This window comes from Mobula birostris, chromosome 9, assembly GCF_030028105.1.
Source record: "Mobula birostris isolate sMobBir1 chromosome 9, sMobBir1.hap1, whole genome shotgun sequence".
NCBI lineage: Eukaryota > Metazoa > Chordata > Chondrichthyes > Myliobatiformes > Myliobatidae > Mobula > Mobula birostris.
The window spans coordinates 20,723,787-20,742,956 of NC_092378.1; positions in this window are offsets into that span (position 1 = coordinate 20,723,787).

A 19,170-nucleotide genomic window follows, 5' to 3' on the forward strand; every position below is an offset into this window, starting at 1 on the left:
CGGACCATACCCCTCCATTTTACTCTCCACATTTGGGATTATCGTAGTCTTTTCTCATAATCTTCTTGCCCTCTTAAGTCTTCTTGAACTTCTTGAGGATACTGGATTTAGCTTGGTTCTTAATTTTATTGTCAAATATTACATGTCCTTGTTTTGCTTTTCATCTCTTTGCCATCCTTGGATCTTTGCTTTAGTTGTCCTCCTGGGAACGTACATACACTGTATCTGAACCATCTTTCCTTTAAAGGCCACTTTTTGTTGAAGTATCAGTTTCACTGCCAATCTTTGATTCCCATTAAGATCTAGTCAGCATTAATTCTGCGTCTCACTGTACAAATGCAATCTAAACCATTGAATTACTTCCAGGATTTTCTGTTTTCATCTGCACTTCTTTACCTTTGTATAATTGAACGGTGAGTTAACTGTTTGCTTATAATCAGGTTCCAAAGTGAATAGCTTCTACAACATACTCTGAACAGATTTGGCACATCATATTAAATATTAACCATTCTCACATAATGCCCTAGTACATCTCATAGTCTAGTGGGCTGGTATTCATTAGTTTTACAACGCTGTATGGCAGCTCTGCATTCCTCTGCTGAGTTTTATTGCAGTTTAAAACTTCCCCCAGTCTTGCCAAAATATGTTGCATGTGCAGGAAGGGACAATTTTAGTCTTTTGTAAACATGAATCTTGAAATGTAAAACAGAGAAATGTTCAGACATCAGAGTTACATCAAAGCTAGTTGTTAGTTAATTCTGCCACAGTAGTTTTGTTACATAGCAAAATTATGAAAATACAGAAAATAATTTCATTTACTTAGAAAGGTCATGAAACATAATCTATTGGCCTGAGATCAAAATAATTTTATAGCTTGTGTAACACACATCAAAGTTGCTGGTGAACGCAGCAGGCCAAGCAGCATCTGTAGGAAGAGGTGCAGTCAACGTTTCAGGCCGAGACCCTTCGTCAGGACTAACTGAAGGAAGAGTGAGTAAGGGATTTGAAAGTTGGAGGGGAGGGGGAGATCCAAAATGATAGGAGAAGACAGGAGGGGAAGGGATAGAGCCAAGAGCTGGACAGGTGATAGGCAAAAGGGGATACAAGAGGATCATGGGACAGGAGGTCCGGGAAGAAAGACAAGTGGGGGGGGACCCAGAGGATGGGCAGGAGGTATATTCAGAGGGACAGAGGGAGAAAAAGGAGAGTGAGAGAAAGAATGTGTGCATAAAAATAAGTAACAGATGGGGTACGAGGGGGAGGTGGGGCCTTAGCCGAAGTTAGAGAAGTCGATTTTCATGCCATCAGGTTGGAGGCTACCCAGATGGAATATAAGGTGTTGTTCCTCCAACCTGAGTGTGGCTTCATCTTTACAGTAGAGGAGGCTGTGGATAGACATGTCAGAATGGGAATGGGATGTGGAATTAAAATGTGTGGCCACTGGGAGATCCTGCTTTCTCTGGCGGACAGAGCGTAGATGTTCAGCAAAGCGGTCTCCCAGTCTGCGTCGGGTCTCGCCAATATATAAAAGGCCACATCGGGAGCACCGGACGCAGTATATCACCCCAGTCGACTCACAGGTGAAGTGTTGCCTCACCTGGAAGGACTGTTTGGGGCCCTGAATGGTGGTAAGGGAGGAAGTGTAAGGGCATGTGTAGCACTTGTTCTGCTTACACGGATAAGTGCCAGGAGGGAGATCAGTGGGGAGGGATGGGGGGGACGAATGGACAAGGGAGTTGTGTAGGGAGCGATTCCTGCGGAATGCAGAGAGAGGGGGGAGGGAAAGATGTGCTTAGTGGTGGGATGTGCTTGGAGGTGGCGGAAGTTACGGAGAATAATATGTTGGACCCAGAGGCTGGTGGGGTGGTAGGTGAGGACCAGGGGAACCCTATTCCTAGTGGGGTGGCGGGAGGATGGAGTGAGAGCAGATGTACGTGAAATGGGGGAGATGCGTTTAAGAGCAGAGTTGATAGTGGAGGAAGGGAAGCCCCTTTCTTTAAAAAAGGAAGGCATCTCCCTCGTCCTAGAATGAAAAGTCTCATTCTGAGAGCAGATGCGGCGGAGACGGAGGAATTGCGAGAAGGGGATGGCGTTTTTGCAAGAGACAGGGTGAGAAGAGGAATAGTCCAGATAGCTGTGAGAGTCAGTAGGCTTATAGTAGACATCAGTGGATAAGCTGTCTCCAGAGACAGAGACAGAAAGATCTAGAAAGGGGAGGGAGGTGTCGGAAATGGACCAGGTAAACTTGAGGGCGGGGTGAAAGTTGGAGGCAAAGTTAATAAAGTCTACGAGTTCTGCATGCGTGCAGGAAGCAGCGCCAATGTAGTCGTCGATGTAGCAAAGGAAAAGTGGGGGACGGATACCAGAATAGGCACGGAACATAGATTGTTCCACAAACCCCACAAAAAGGCAGGCATAGCTGGGACCCATACGGGCCCCATAGCTACACCTTTAGTTTGGAGGAAGTGGGAGGAGCCAAAGGAGAAATTATTAAGAGTAAGGACTAATTCCGCTAGACGGAGCAGAGTGGTGGTAGAGGGGAACTGATTAGGTCTGGAATCCAAAAAGAAGCGTAGAGCTTTGAGACCTTCCTGATGGGGGATGGAAGTATATAACGACTGGACATCCATGGTGAAAATAAAGCGGTGGGGGCCAGGGAACTTAAAATCATCGAAAAGTTTAAGAGCGTGAGAAGTGTCACGAACATAGGTCGGAAGGGATTGAACAAGGGGTGATAAAACAGTGTCGAGGTATGCAGAAATGAGTTCGGTGGGGCAGGAGCAAGCTGAGACAATAGGTCGGCCAGGACAGGCAGGTTTGTGGATCTTGGGTAGGAGGTGGAAATGGGAAGTGCAAGGTGTGGGAACTATAAGGTTGGTAGCAGTGGATGGGAGATCCCATGAGCGGATAAAGTCGGTGATGGTGTGGGAGACAATGGCCTGGTGCTCCTTAGTGGGGTCACGATCGAGGGGTAAATAAGAGGAGGTATCCGCGAGTTGTCGCTGTGCCTCGGCAAGGTAGAGGTCAGTACGCCAGACTACAACAGCACCCCCCTTATCGGCGGGTTTAATAATAAGGTTAGGATTAGTGCAGAGGGAGTGGAGAGCAGAGCGTTCCGAAGGAGTGAGGTTGGAATGGGGACAAGGTGCGGTGAAGTCAAGACGGTTGATGTCCCGTCGGCAGTTAGCAATAAAGAGATCCAGAGCAGGCAGAAGACCAAAGCGGGGTGTCCATGAAGAAGAGGAGGGTTGAAGATGGGAGAAGGGGTCATCGGTGGGGGTGGAAGAGTCCTTGCCGAAGAAGTAGGCTCGGAGACGGAGACGGCGGAAGAAAAGTTCCGCATCGTGGCGAACACAGAACTCGCTGAGGTGTGGGCGAAGGGGGACAAAGGTGAGGCCCTTACTGAGAACAGAGCGTTCTGCCTCCGACAGTTGAAGGTCGGAGGGGATGGTAAAGACCCAGCACGGATGAGAGCTGGGATCAGAGGGGGGAGGGGGGAGGCTGGGGGTGTCAATGGAGAGGGGAGGGTTGGGTTGAGAGGAAGATGGAGCCTCTGAGGGCCTAGGAGTTGACGGTGGGATCTGAGGAAGACGGGGCTGCGGAGTGGTGGTGGGGGAAGGGGAGACGGGAGTCACAACAGCAGCACATAAATGTCTACTATAAGCCTACTGACTCTCACAGCTATCTGGACTATTCCTCTTCTCACCGTGTCTCTTGCAAAAACGCCATCCCCTTCTCGCAATTCCTCTGTCTCCGCCGCATCAGCTCTCAGGATGAGGCTTTTCATTCTAGGACGAGGGAGATGCCTTCCTTTTTTAAAGAAAGGGGCTTCCCTTCCTCCACTATCAACTCTGCTCTTAAACACATCTCCCCCATTTCACGTACATCTGCTCTCACTCCATCCTCCCGCCACCCCACTAGGAATAGGGTTCCCCTGGTCCTCACCTACCACCCCACCAGCCTCCGGGTCCAACATATTATTCTCCGTAACTTCCGCCACCTCCAACGGCATCCCAACACTAAGCACATCTTTCCCTCCCCCCCCTCTCTGCATTCCGCAGGGATCGCTCCCTACACAACTCCCTTGTCCATTCGTCCCCCCCATCCCTCCCCACTGATCTCCCTCCTGGCACTTATCTGTGTAAGCGGAACAAGTGCTACACATGCCCTTACACTTCCTCCCTTACCACCATTCAGGGCCCCAAACAGTCCTTCCAGGTGAGGCAACACTTCACCTGTGAGTCGACTGGGGTGATATACTGCGTCTGGTGCTCCCGATGTGGCCTTTTATATATTGGCGAGACCCGATGCAGACTGGGAGACCGCTTTGCTGAACATCTACGCTCTGTCCGCCGGAGAAAGCAGGATCTCCCAGTGGCCACACATTTTAATTCCACATCCCATTCCCATTCTGACATGTCTATCCACGGCCTCCTCTACTGTAAAGATGAAGCCACACTCAGGTTGGAGGAACAACACCTTATATTCCATCTGGGTAGCCTCCAACCTGATGGCATGAACATCGACTTCTCTAACTTCGGCTAAGGCCCCACCTCCCCCTCGTACCCCATCTGTTACTTATTTTTATGCACACATTCTTTCTCTCACTCTCATTTTTCACCCTCTGTCCCTCTGAATATACCTCTTGCCCATCCTCTGGGTCCCCCTCCCCCTCCTTGTCTTTCTTCCCGGACCTCCTGTCCCATGATCCTCCCATATCCCCTTTTGCCTATCACCTGTCCAACTCTTGGCTCTATCCCTTCCCCTCCTGTCTTCTCCTATCATTTTGGATCTCCCCCTCCTCCTCCAACTTTCAAATCCCTTACTCACTCTTCCTTCAGTTAGTCCTGACGAAGGGTCTCGGCCCGAAACGTCGACTGCATCTCTTCCTACAGATGCTGCTTGGCCTGCTGCGTTCACCAGCAACTTTGATGTGTGTTGCTTGAATTTCCAGCACCTGCAAAATTCCTGTTGTTATAACTTGTGTGTCTGTTCTAATCTTGCACGTGGATTCTTGATAGACTTTCAGCTTTATTATAATGGAGGGATTATCAACAAAATGAGATTGAAAAGAGGATAGGAAAAAATACAATCACACTGTGCAATCAAACGTGGAGGGTTTATGCATAATATTCTTATGTTGAATTGAATATGTGGCTCTTGTCCTTCACGTAAGCTACCAATTATAAACTGTTTCACAACTGAGAGTACAGCCCATTTTTTCTAGCTTCAAAAATCCATGAGCCCCATTTACTTTCTGTGTTTGCATTGCAGTGTGCAATTGCAGTACACTCTTTCATGGGACAGGTTTCTATAAATCTTAGCATTAAATTACCCCTTCGGGGTGCCACGGTAGTGTCGCAGTTAGTTCAGTGCTATTGCAGCTCAGGACATCGGAGTTTGGAGCTGAACTCCCTCATCCTCTGTAAGTAATTTTGTACGTTCCATCACTGCGTGAGTGTGGGTTTCCTCCCACCATCCAAAATTGTACCAGTTAGTAGGTCAATTGATCATCGTGAATTATCTGGTAATTAGGATAGGCATAGATTGTTTGTTTGCCGGGTGACGCAGCTCAGAGGGCCGGAAGTGCCTATTCCAGCCTACATCCCTAAATAGATAAAATAAATGTACTATCCACATCAATGTGCAGGATTTATGCAGGTGAATTAATAATAAAAAGTGGAAGAGACCACTTTGTGGATATGTAGCATCAATTAACAGGAAGTCAGAATATCCAGGCCTAAATCTTGGCAAATTGCATTCTTTATAGGATTCCTTGTTAGTTTTCGCATGGGTCTATAATCAGAACCAGCATCTTTACTGCCCCATTGACTTTGATAATTAGCCCAATGGAACTTGCTGCTGGCAGGAAACAAATATTTACTTATTTAGTGATACAGAGTGGAATAGGCCCTTTAGGCCCTTCCAGCCCTTCGAGCTGCACTGCTCAGCAACCCCCAACAATCTTGATTTAACCCTAACCTAATCACAGGACAACTTACAATGAACAATTAACCGACCCGGTACATCTTTGTACTGTGTGTGGAAACAGGAGCGCCCCGAGAAAATCCATGCATTCCACGATGAGGACATACAGAAACTCCTTGTGGGGGATGCTGGGATTGAACTCTGAACGACGTCCAAGCTGTAATAGGATTGCGCTAACCGCTCAGTTACTGTGCTTTCAAATCTGAGATCTATTGCTCAGCCTGAAAACCAAGTTCTTAGTGAGATAAATTTGATGGCAATTTGAAGAGACACAGGGGAGAGAGAGATCAAGGCATTTGCAGTTCAGAAACTGCTAGACCAATAAACAATTAGCTTGTTTCTGTGTGAAGCTGAAAGAATGGGATGGTAATTGTTAGACATTCATATCCAAATTTGTATATATTATATTCTAATGAATTGTGTAACTTTCAGCTCTGATCCTTTACCTTTATTGTAATTTTAAATAATAAATTATTTCTAATTCAACAAAAACACATTTTAAAATTTCAAGAATATTCTTGAATTTAATTGGCATCTCCATTTACCTTGCATGTTCTTCTTTTGAATTTGTTTCCAACCCAATAAAAACCATTTTCTGTTTTGCTGCATGCATTTGACAGAAATAAATCGTCAATGCAGATTTTTGACAGTTTGTTAAGTCAGTATAGAAACACTCCATTACACTAATCAATCTGCTGGAATTGAGGGTGCTATGGTACTTTCTTGGGAAGTGCTTTTAGCCACACCCACCTGATAGAATCCTGGTGGGAAGATGGTCAATAACAAACAGCGATACAGTACACAAGGAAACTTCAGTCCATCAAACCTATGTTACCTCACCTTCCATTGTTCCTTCTTCAGAATACTGCATACTTTTTCTTTCTGTTATTTATCAGATTCCCTTAAGGATATCCCCACCAATGACACAGTTCGTGACGAGGGGGTGTACAGGTGTGAGGTTGATCAGCTAGTTGAGTGGTGTCACAGCAACAACCTTGAACTCAACGTCAGTAAGAGCAAGGAATAGATTGTGGACATCAGGAAGGGGAATTCGAGGGAACACACATCAATCCTCATCACGGGGTCTGCAGTAGAAAGGGTGACCAGCTTCAAGTTTCTGGGTGTCACCACATCTGAGGCCAGCATATTGGTGCAATTATGAAGAAGGCACAGGAACAGCTACACTTCATAATTTGGTTTGTCATCAATGACTCTAGAAAATTTCTACAGATGCGCCATGGAGAGCAATCTGACTCAATACATCGCCATCTGACACCAATGCGCAGTTTTGGAAAATATTGTAGTGTTGTAAATGCAGCCAGCTCCATCATGGGAACTAGCCTCCCCACCATTGAGGACATCTTCAATAGACGATGCCGCAGAAAGGCAGCACCCATCATTAAGGGCCTCACCATCTCGGACATATTCTTTATTCTTTCCTACTGTCAGAGAGCCGGCTCTGGAGCCTGAAGATGCACATTCAACTTTTTAGGAAGAGCTTCTTCCCTCCTGCTATCAGATTTCTGAATGGATAGTGGATCATGAGCGCATGAACGTGACTCCACTTTTGCTCTATTTTTGCACTACTTATTTATTTTTTAATATATTTTTTATTGTAACAAAGTTTTTTTTACAATTTGCACTATACTGCTGCTGCAAACCAACAAATTTCATGACGTATGTCAGTGATAATAAAACCAATTCTGATTATGACCATCCATTTCCTACCTGACGCATTGAGTTCATCCAGCATTTTGTGTGTTGCTCCAGACTCTAGCACCTGCAATCAGGTTCAAGTTTAACTGTCATTCAACCATACACGAATACCCATGAACATAGCCAAACAAAACAGTGTTACTCCAGGGCCAAGGTGCAAAACACAGTGTCAACAGTCATACACAGCAAACATGACAAAATCTGCAGATGCTGGAAATTCAAGCAACACACATAAAACTGCTGGTGAACGCAGCAGGCCAGGCAGCATCTATAGGAAGAGGTACAATCGATGTTTCGGGCCAAGATCCGTCATCAGGACTAACTGAAAGAAGAGATAGTAAGAGATTTGAGAGGGGGAGGGGGAGATCCAAAATGACAGGAGAAGACAGGAGGGGGAGGGATGGAGCTAAGAGCTGGAAAGTTGATTGGCAAAAGGGATACGAGGCTGGAGACAGGAGAAGATAATGGGACGGGAGGCCTAAGGAGAAAGAAAGGGGAGGGGAGCCCAGAGGATGGGCAAGGAGTTACAGTGAGAGGGACAGAGGGAGCAAAAGGAGAGAAAAAAAAATACTAATAATAAATAAATAAGGGATGGGGTACAAGGGGGAGGTGGGGCATTGGCGGAAGTTAGAGAAGTCGATGTTCATGCCACCAGGTTGGAGGCTACCCAGATGGAATACAAGGTGTTGTTCCTCCAACCTGAGTGTGGCTTCATCTTTACAGTAGAGGACGCCGTGGATAGACATCTCAGAATGGGAATGGGACATGGAATTAAAATGCGTGGCCACTGGGAGATCCTGCTTTCTCTGGCGGACAGAGTGAAGGTGTTCAGCGAAACGGTCTCCCAGCCTGCGTTGGGTCTCGTCAATATATAGAAGGCTGCATCGGGAGCACCTGACGCAGTATATCACACCAGCTGACTCACAGGTGAAGTATCGCCTTACCTGGAAGGACTGTCTGGGGCCCTGAATGGTGGTGAGGGAGGAAGTGTAAGGGCATGTGTAGCACTTGTTCTGCTTACAAGGATAACAGCTGGGAGGTTTATTGGTGGGAAGGGATTGGGGGGAGACGAGTGGACAAGGGAGTCGCGTAGGGAGCGATCACTGCGGAAAGCAGAAGGGGAGGAGGGAAAGACGTGCTTGGTGGTGGGATCTCGTTGTAGGTGGTGGAAGTTATGGGGAATTATATGTTGGACCCGGATCTGCTCTCATCCTCCTGCCACTCCACTAGGAATAGGATTCCCCTTGCCCTCACCTACCACCCCACCAGCCTCCGGGTCCAACATATAATTCTCCGTAACTTCTGCCACCTCCAACGGGATCCCACCACCAAGCACATCTTTCCTTTCCCCCCTTTCTGCTTTCCGCAGGGATCGCTCCCTACGCAACTCCCTTGTCCATTCGTCTCCCCCCCATTCCTTCCCACCAATAAACCTCCCGGCACTTATCCTTGTAAGCGGAACAAGTGTGACACGTGCCCTTACACTTCCTCCCTCACCACCACCCAGTGCCCCTTCCAGGTGAGGTGACACTTCACCTGTGAGTCAGCTGGGGTGATGTACTGCGTCCGGTGCTCCCGACGCGGCCTTCTATATATTGGTGAGAGCCGATGCAGGCTGGGAGACCGTTTCGCTGAACACCTACACTCTGTCCGCCAGAGAAAGAAGTATCTCCCAGTGGCCACATATTTTAATTCCACGTCCCATTCCCATTCTGATATGTCTATCCACAGCCTCCTCTATTGTCAAGATGAAGCCACACTCAGGTTGGAGGAACAACTCCTTGTATTCCATCTGGGTAGCCTGCAACCTGATGACATGAACATTGACTTCTCTAACTTCCGTTTATGCCCCACCTCCCCTTCGTACCCCATCCCTTATTTATTTATTATTATTATTTTTTCTCTCTCTTTTTTCTCCCTCTTTCCCTCTCACTATATTCCTTGCCCATCTTCTGGGCTCCCCTTCCCCTCTCTTTCTCCCTAGGCCTCCTGTCCCATGATCCTCTCCCTTCTCCAGCCTCGTATCCCTTTTGCCAATCAACTGTTCAGCTCTTAGCTCCATCCCTCCCCCTCCTGTCTTCTCCTATCATTTCAGATCTCCCCCTCCCCTTCCCACTTTCAAATCTCTTATTATCTCTTCTTTCAGTTAGCCCTGACGAAGGGTCTCGGCCCGAACCATCGACTGTACCTCTTCCTATAGATGCTGCCTGGCCTGCTGCATTCACCCAGCATTTGTTATGTGTGTTGCTAGTCATATACAGCACATGGTCCGTATGGCACGTGTAAGATATCATAAAACACAGTCACACAGAAAGAAATATAGTCCAAGACTCTGTCCATGAATGTTGCAGGAGTCTGCAGTCAAACACAGTACAGCTTGTCTTCAGCTGAGCAAACATTTGGGGGCAGCACCAACTCCAGCTTGGACACCATGCCACTCTGCCTCCTGTGGAGTGCTGCAGCTCTAACAGCTTGTGTTTCTAAAATTTATCTGTTTAGCATTACTTACATTGATTTTACTGAATTGAGTTGTGGAGTTAACTCTGTAGGACCTTTTATTTAAAAAAAGGAATTGCAGGCCATATATTTTGCTTTGCTTATATAATAACAAATTCACAATTTTGAATGTATGCTTTGTTGTATCCCTATTTAATTCGTGTTGATTCTGTCTCGCTGCACTCTAGTCATGTTGACATTGGTTACCAGGGAAACAACTCTTTCTCTTTGACTGAGGTGTTTGCCCAAATTCCTTTCACCTTTATGAAAAAAAAATTTCCTGATGTTGCAATTTTAACCCCATACCAGGTAGATAATGTTGATAATCAACTACAATTTTACTGTTGTACACCAAACACTCCTCTTATTATCACTGTTGTACACTTCAGTGTCTCCAAATTTTGAGTTTGTTTTATATATGTTATATTATCAAATTAAAATGTTTCCTGTTTAAGTGAATACTGAAAGTATGGTATTTATTCTGTGAATTGTATGATGGTAGTGGAGTATTTGAATGAACTTTTGTCATATTTTTAAAAAATTGAGACATCGAAGATTATTTTTATGTATATTTGAGGAAACAAATTAGCAGCAAGAAACTTTCTCCTGGCTTAGTACAACTGCCTCAGAGCACGGGAGGCCAGGATTCAATCCTGACCTCGATTTCTATCCGTGGGGAGTACGTATGATGCCCTTCCATCTGTGTGGACTTTCTCTTGTGTGCTCTAGTTTCCTCATGCATAACATCACCTTTTGGTTAGTCAAGTGGCTACAGTAAACTACCTGCTTAATGTAGATATAAAAGAATAAAAGGCAGTTTGGAGGGTGTGTAAAGGAGAATGAATTGGTGGGGTACAAGGACGGAGAGAAGGAGGATGGAGCTGGCATGAACTTGATGAGCTGAATGGAATGTGTTTTTTATTATGTGGTGTTTACTTCAGGTTGGTTCTCTTTCATCGCTCTGAGTCATGTTTACAGTTGTTGCCAAGGAAACAGATTTGCTTCTTAGGCTAAGGTGTTTTCTCGGCTTAGGAAATATGAGTAGTTGGTATTGGCACGTGTGCGCTTTAATTTTACCACAGTTGTGGTTTCACCACGCTGGAGATTTGCACACACGTGCTTGCAGTACATACCTGCATACATCAGTTCAGCTGAAAGAATTACTTTTATAAGTATACTTACCATGCTTGGTATCAAAATAGAATTTAACCCTATCATCACTCGGGACTATGGATAAGGTCATCACCAATATTTCCATAAGTCCATTATACCATAGCACCTAGGAGCAGAATTAGGCCATTCAGCCCATCGAGTCTGCTCCATCATTTCATCGTGGCTGATCCATTTCCCTCTCAACCCCATTTTCCTGCCTTCTCCCCATAACCTTTCACGCTCTGACTAATCAAGAACATTTCAGCCTCCACCCAATGACCTGGCCAATGAATTCCACAGATTCATCACTTGCTGACCAAAGAAATTCCTTCTCATCTCCATTCTAAATGGACATCCCTCTACTCTAAGACTATGCCCTCTGGTCCTAGACTCCACCACCATAGGAAAGATCACAAGACAACAAGACAAAGGAGCCGAAGTAGGCCATTCGGCCAATCGAGTCTGCTCCGCCACTCCACCATGAGCTAAAATATTCTCCCGTCTAGTTCCAACTTCCAGCTTTTTCCCCATATCTCTTGATGCCCTGACTAATCAGATACCTATCAATCTCCTTGTTAAACACCCTCAATGATCGGGCCTCCACAGCTGTATGTGGCAACAAATTCCATAAGTCATCGACCCTTTGGCTAAAAAAAAATTTCTCCTCATCTCTGTTTTAAATGGGTACTCTCTAATTCTAAGACTGTGGCCTTTTGTCCTGGACTCACTGACCAAGGGAAACAGCCTCTCCACATTCACTCTATCTCGGCCTTTCAATATTTGATAGGTTTCAATGAGGTCTTCCCTCATTCTTCTAAATTCTAGCAAGTAAAGGCCCAGAGCCATTAATCACACCTCATACGATAAGCCTTTCATTCCAGGAATCATTCTCCTGAACCTCCTCTGAACCCTTTCCATGTGTCAGCACGTCCATTGTTTAATAAGATGCCCAAAACTGCTCACAATATATTTCAGTGGTGTTTCTGAAGTTTAATTCTCATTTTTAGCAATCTTTATTTTGAGCTATATTTATTCAAACACTAGCAGCCAGAATTCCCTGCTGCAGTGAGTTTCCCATAAGAGTACCTAAGCAAATGTTAAAGCTCATACAGTAGGATTGAAATTATCCTGCATTGGACTTGCATTGTAAATGTATACTAAAGATATTTAATCCATTTAAATCTGGCACATGGGAACTTCAAGGATAAATTACAACATTAAATTATTGTACCAAAGCATCTATTGCAGAATTTATATACATATATTTTTTATTTAATACACTTCAATTATGTCTCCCTTATCTTCCTCCCTTCTTAAGAGAACAAATACAGTTTATCTAAATTTTTGTTGCTGCCATTTCACTGAAGCAGTAAATAGTGGCAGTGGGGAAAGACTGGATAAGTTAAGATTATGTTCTTTCGCACAGAAGAGGCTGACATGTTACTAAATCAAGATGCATAAAATTATATGGGGGGGGGTCAATATAATAAATGAATGACCTGTTTTCCTCAGCAGAAGAGCTAAAACCCACAGAGGTGTGAACCAATTGGCAGAAGGAGATGAGGAAGTATGTCTTAACCAAGAAGGGCTGGAACTCATTCTTGGAAAAGGTCTCAAAACAGAAATGTTCATGGCAGGTCAAGAGCTCTTAGATATGTACTCCGAGCAGTGTCCTGCAGGGGCATAGGAAGGAGGAATTCAGCTGAATGGTTTTGTTTCTACTAATGTGAACATGATGGACTGCATGACCACCACATAATGAAATAAATTTTCTATGGTTCCACGAACTTAATTTTATTTTCAAATGTAAAATTTATTCCATTCTTTGCTTTCTATTACAGTTTTGTTAGTAATGAAAATAATATCTCAGATTGACAAATTAATAAACAGTGATTAAATACAATTGCTATTACTTGGGAAGCTGGAAGGTTTGAAGGTGGAGATGTCTCCTAGGCCAAATGAATCACGCCCTAGAGTTCTAAAAGAAGTGGCTGAAGAGATTGTGGAGGCATTAGTAATGATCTTTCAAGAATCACTAGATCCTGGAATGTTTCTGGACGACTGAAAAACTACAAATATCACTTTTCTTTTCCAGAAGGGAGAGAAACAGAAGAAAGGAAATTATAGGCCAGTTAGCCTGACCTCAATGGTTGGGAAGATGCTGGAGTCTATTGTTAAGGGTGAGGTCTCAGAGTACTTGGAGGCACATGATAAAATAGGGCAAAGTCAGCCTGGTTTACTTAAGGGTCTTGCCTGACAAATCTATTGGGATTCTTTGAGAAAATATAAGCAGGATAGACAAAGTGGATGTTGTGTACTTGGATTTCTGAAGGCCTAACAAGATAAAAACCTACGGTGTTGCAGGAAAGATTCTAGCAGGGATAGAGGATTGGCTGATTGGCAGGAGGCAACGACTGGGAATAGAGGGAGCCATTTCTGATTGGCTGCCAGTGACTAGTGGTGCTCTGCAGGGGATGGAGTTGGAACCACTTCTTTTTACTTTATATGTCAATGATTTGGATGACAGAATTGATGGCTTTATGGCTAAGTTTGTGACAATATGAAGATAGGTGGAGGGGCAGGTAGTTTTGAGGAAGTAGAGAGGCTACAGAAGGATTTAGATTAGGAAAATAGATAAGTAAATGGCAGTTGGAATACAGTGATGGGAAGTGTATGGTCATGCACTTTGGGAGAAGGAACAAAAATGTAGACTATATTCTAAACAGGGTTTAGAAAATTCAAAAATCCAAGGTGCAAGTGGACTTAGGAGTCCTTGTGCAGGTTTCCATGAAGGATAACATGCAGGTTGAGTCACTTGGAGCATTGTGTGCAGTTTTGGTCCACATTGAAGAAAGAAGGTGCTGACTTTGGAGAGGATTCAGAGGAGGTTTATGAGAATGATTTTGGGAATGAGAGGGTTATCTTATGAGGAGCGTTTGATGGCTCTGGGTCTGTACTCACTGGAATTTAGAAGAATGTGTGGGATTCTCATTGAAACCTATTAACTATTGAAATGCCTAGATATGGAGAGAATGTTTCTCTGGTGGGGGTGTCTAGGACCAGAGGGCACAAACTCAGAGTAAAGGGACGTCCATTTAGAACACAGATGAGGAGGAACATCTTTAGCTAGAGGTGGTGAATCTGTGGAATTCATTGTCACAGATGGCAATGGAGGCCAGGTCATTGGGTATATTTAAGGCAGAGGTTGATAGGTTCTTGTTTTATTGGGGCATGAAAGGTTACAGGAAGGAGATTGGGGTTGAGAGAAAAAATAGATGAAATAACCTAATTCTGCTCCGATATCTTATGGTCTTATGCTGTACAAACTCATTGCAGTGCCAATGGATGTTGCACTTATCCCAAGCACTGCATGCTTAATGTGTCTCAACTCAGGAGGGGCTATTTTGCCTTAAACTTACTATACCACAAGTAGTTAACCTTGGAGCACTGTTAGTCAATAACTTCAGATACACTGAATTGCACTTCTAAAGTATTAAAAACATGAAATGGCTGATGAATTGTCTTAAACTTTTTGGTGCACTTCTTAGAACAATAGAAAATAGTGTTTCATATTAGCCTCTCATCAATGGGTACTGGTAGGAACAACTATCTACCTTCATCCCCCCAATATAAAACTTTCATGATCAACCTACACAAAATGCTGTAGGATCTCAGCAGGTCGGGCAGCATCTATGGAGAGGAATAAGCAATCAATTGTTTGAGCTGAGACCTTTCATCAGGACTCATTTATTTCTTTCCATAGATGCTGCCCAACCTGCTGAGCTCCTCCAGCATCTTGTGTGTGTTACTCAAGATCTCCGGTATCTGCAGAACCCTCATTTGTTTAAAATCTTCCACGATGCTGGACTAAAATTAGGTATGTTAAATATAAGCCTAAAGACAGCCTTACAAATTAATACCTATTTTAAGCAACTAAAATTGAAAGTTATTTGTTGTTCGTTATGTGCCGTGTCGTATGACGTGGGCCATCACGGTTTTTCCATGACCATAATTGTTCCTGACAAGTTGTCCGACAGAAGTGGTTTGTCATTGCCTGGGCAGTGTCTTTACAACAGGGGTGGCCGCAGCCATTATTAATAGTCTTCAGAGATAACCTGCCTGGTGTCAGTGATTGCAAAACCAGGATAGATGATCTGCACCAGCTGCTCATACGACCATCCACCACCTGCTCCCATGGCTTCACGTGACCCTGATTGGGAGTTGGGGGGTGGGGGGGGGGGCGCGTTGCTAAGCAAGTGCTTCACCTTGCTCAAGGCTGCCCTTCAGGCCAGCAAAGGGAAGAAGCGGATCTTTGATGGAGATATTATCTCCACCCTGCCACCATGTGAATAACTGTGTGAATAAAAAGAAATCGCAGTTCAGCTGGAATCAAAAATATTCTGAATGGAGAGATCCATTCTGGTAGTTCACTATAAATGTAACAGCATAAGGATAGCAGCTAGAGTTCATTAACATTCTTTGATCGTTCTCTACTCTCCTTCAACAAACCAACCAGAATGCTTGTTTAGAAATGAAGACCAGAAAGACTGCATTACGTTATGTTCAATCTATAGGTATTAAAGTAGTAGCTGAGGGATGAATATGGGTTATGACAGGATATAGAATTTGCTCATATTTTACCTTCCTTTCTTTTAAATCGTGTTCCTTCACCTAGGGAACATGATGGTGGGATTAGAGGCATTCATTGAAGTGCTTTATTATGGATACTACACTTGCTGCTTCATCAAGGCAGCTGTTGTTAAGAAGTCAAACGTTTATAAGAGACTTTTTGTGTCCTTTGTGGGACAGGCAGAAGTACATCACAACCAATTAAGTAGCTCTGAAATATACTCACGTAGGACATATTACGGCCTTTGTTTTGTGCACAGCAGGCTTCTATTGCCAGGCGGTGGTGAGGTAACATCTGCACCGGGCTTTGAGGCCAGTGGTCCTGGGTTTGAATCTATCCGGTTCCTTGCATGCTTTGCATCTGGGCTAGGCTGAGTTTCGAGCTAACAACTCAGCCTCAGAAAAATACAGACAAATGATAAAGAAATGGCAAAAAAAATGCCATGAGGCGCGAAAGGGAAGAACAACAGGCTACTGTGGTAGCTACAGAAAATCTGCTAATTGTGCTGATCGAGGAAAAACCATTATCCAGATCCACACACATAGACAACAAAAGTACAAATTAGGAGCAAGAACAGGTTATGTAGGCTCTCAGAACAGGTCACGTAGCTCCTCAGAACTGCTGTCATTTAACAGGATCTTGATGGATTTACCGTAACTAACTCCACATTCCTGTTCCATTCTTGATCAAGAATCTTTCTACTCCTACCTTAAAAATATTCAAAGCCTCTGTTTTCACTACCCTTGGCTGGATAGTTCTGAAGAGTTGTGGCACTCATAGAGAAAACATTTAATCTCAAATCTATATCCAACGAGTTATCACTAAATTTTAAACAGTGAGCCACTGCTATTAGATCCTCTTATAAGAGGAAACATTCTTTCTACAGCCGAGACAAAATCTGCAGATGCTGGAAATCAAAGTAACATACACAAAATGCTGGAGGAACTCAGGAGGCCAGGCAGCTTCTACGGAAAAGACTAAACAATCGATATTTACTATTTGCCATGGACAAGAATATGGAAAAGGTCCACATGAAAGTTCTCTACTTAAACATTGACTGTTTACTCTTTTCCATAGATGCTGCCTGGCCTGCTGAGTTCTCTCTACAGTCACTCTATCAAAACCCCTCAGGATCTTATCTGTTTCCTTCAAACTCCTCTTACTCTTCTAAATGCAAGCAAATACAAGATTAGCCCATTGATCTTTCCTTATGCCCATGATACGCATTGTCCAGTTTAGGTATTAGCCCAGTAAAACCTCTGAGGTGTTTACATCTTCCTTAAATAAGCAGACCTATGCCCCAGAACCCCAGATATAGTCTCACCTCTGCCATATATAATTGATGGATAACGCTACTACTTTTGTCAACTGTTTCCACAGATTTAAAGAACAACATTCAATTAGATTTCTTTTTGCTTACAGCATCCATATACAAATATTTCACAAATCTTGCATTAGGACCTAGTGGTGGCATCCTGGGGTCCTTTAGGTCCATTTGAAATGAGGGTTCCCAACCTTATATACACTATGGGCCCCTACCGTTAGCGGAAGAGTAGTTGCGAACCCCTGATCTAAAAACAGGCTGGTTTTGGTTAAGTATTTCCTCTGGATCTGAACCTCAAACTGGTATTTGGGTGATGCAGTGTGTAGCCATAAATATCCACATGACAATAATCTTTCAATGCAGTTACCTAAACATTTGGGCAACAGGACACAAAAAGTGCCAAGTGGCCTTTAAATCCCATCTAGCCTTTACCATGACATTTCCCCTTTCTCAGACGGACCAGCTGTCTTTTGAAGTTTCATTCCACCAACTAACATTAATTGAGTAATAATGATTGTTTCTCCAGATTCTAGTATTTGCAGTCTCCAATGTCTTCATGCGTGGGAAGAGAGTTGCTGGCGTGACTGGCCTTCAAGGAAGTGGGTGATGGTCTTGGAACCTTGGTTTGGCTAAACAGAGAGGTATTAGTGTAACACACATAGAAGTTGCTGGTGAACGCAGCTGGCCAGGCAGCATCTCTAGGAAGAGATACAGTCAACGTTTCGGGCCGAGACCCTTCCTCAGGACTAACTGAAAGAAGAGCTAGTAAGAGGTTTGAAAGTGGGAGGGGAAGGGGGAGACCCAAAATGATAGGAGAAGACAAGAGGAGGAGGGATGGAGCCAAGATCTGGACAGTTGATTGGCAAAAGAGATATGAGAGGATCATGGGACAGGAGGTCCAGGAAGAAAGACAAGGGGAGGGGGGAAACCAGAGGATGGGCAAGGGGTATAGTGAGAGGGACAGAGGGAGAAAAAACAGAGAGAGAAAAAGAATGTGTGTAAATAAATAAATAGCAGATCCTCTGCTGTAGAGATGAAGCCTCACTCAGGTTGGAGGAACAACACCTTATATTCCGTCTGGGTAGCCTCCAACCTGATGGCATGAACATCGACTTCTCTAACTTCCGCTAGGCCCCACCTCCCCCTCGTACCCCATCTGTTATTTATTTATATACATTATTTTTCTCTCTCTCCTTTTTCTCCCTCTGTCCCTCTCACTATACCCCTTGCCCATCCTCTGGGTTCCCCCCCCCCTTGCCTTTCTTCCTGGACCTCCTGTCCCATGATCCTCTCATATCCCTTTTGCCAATCAGCTGTCCAGCTCTTGGCTCCATCCCTCCCCCTCCTGTCTTCTCCTATCATTTCAGATCTCCCCCTCCCCCTCTCAAATCTCTTACTAGCTCTTCTTTCAGTTAGTCCTGACGAAGGGTCTCGGCCCAAAATGTCAACTGTACCTCTTCCCAGAGATGCTGCCTGGCCTGCTGCATTCACCAGCAGCTTTTATGTGTGTTGTTTGAAATTCCAGCATCTGCAGATTTCCTCGTGTTTGAGGTATTAGCGTCTCACTTTGGCTATTGTTTGTGATAATAGGTTGCAGCAGGAGACCTCAGGAGAAATCTGTTTCTCAGGTGGTTTGCTATATACTTGTTATTGTGGAGAACCATTGGTGAGTCTGCAAGTCAGAACAAGAACTTGCCTCACTCTGTGGAGGGAGTAAAACAGGGCAAGACTGCTCAGGCTTCAACCACACAACTGGTTAGATTGTGTTATAGTGAGAGATATAAGACATTGAGACCTTGAGAAGCAATATCCTTGGCCCCTGGCTGCACAAAATGAAGGTGTATGGAGCACTGATTAACAAAGC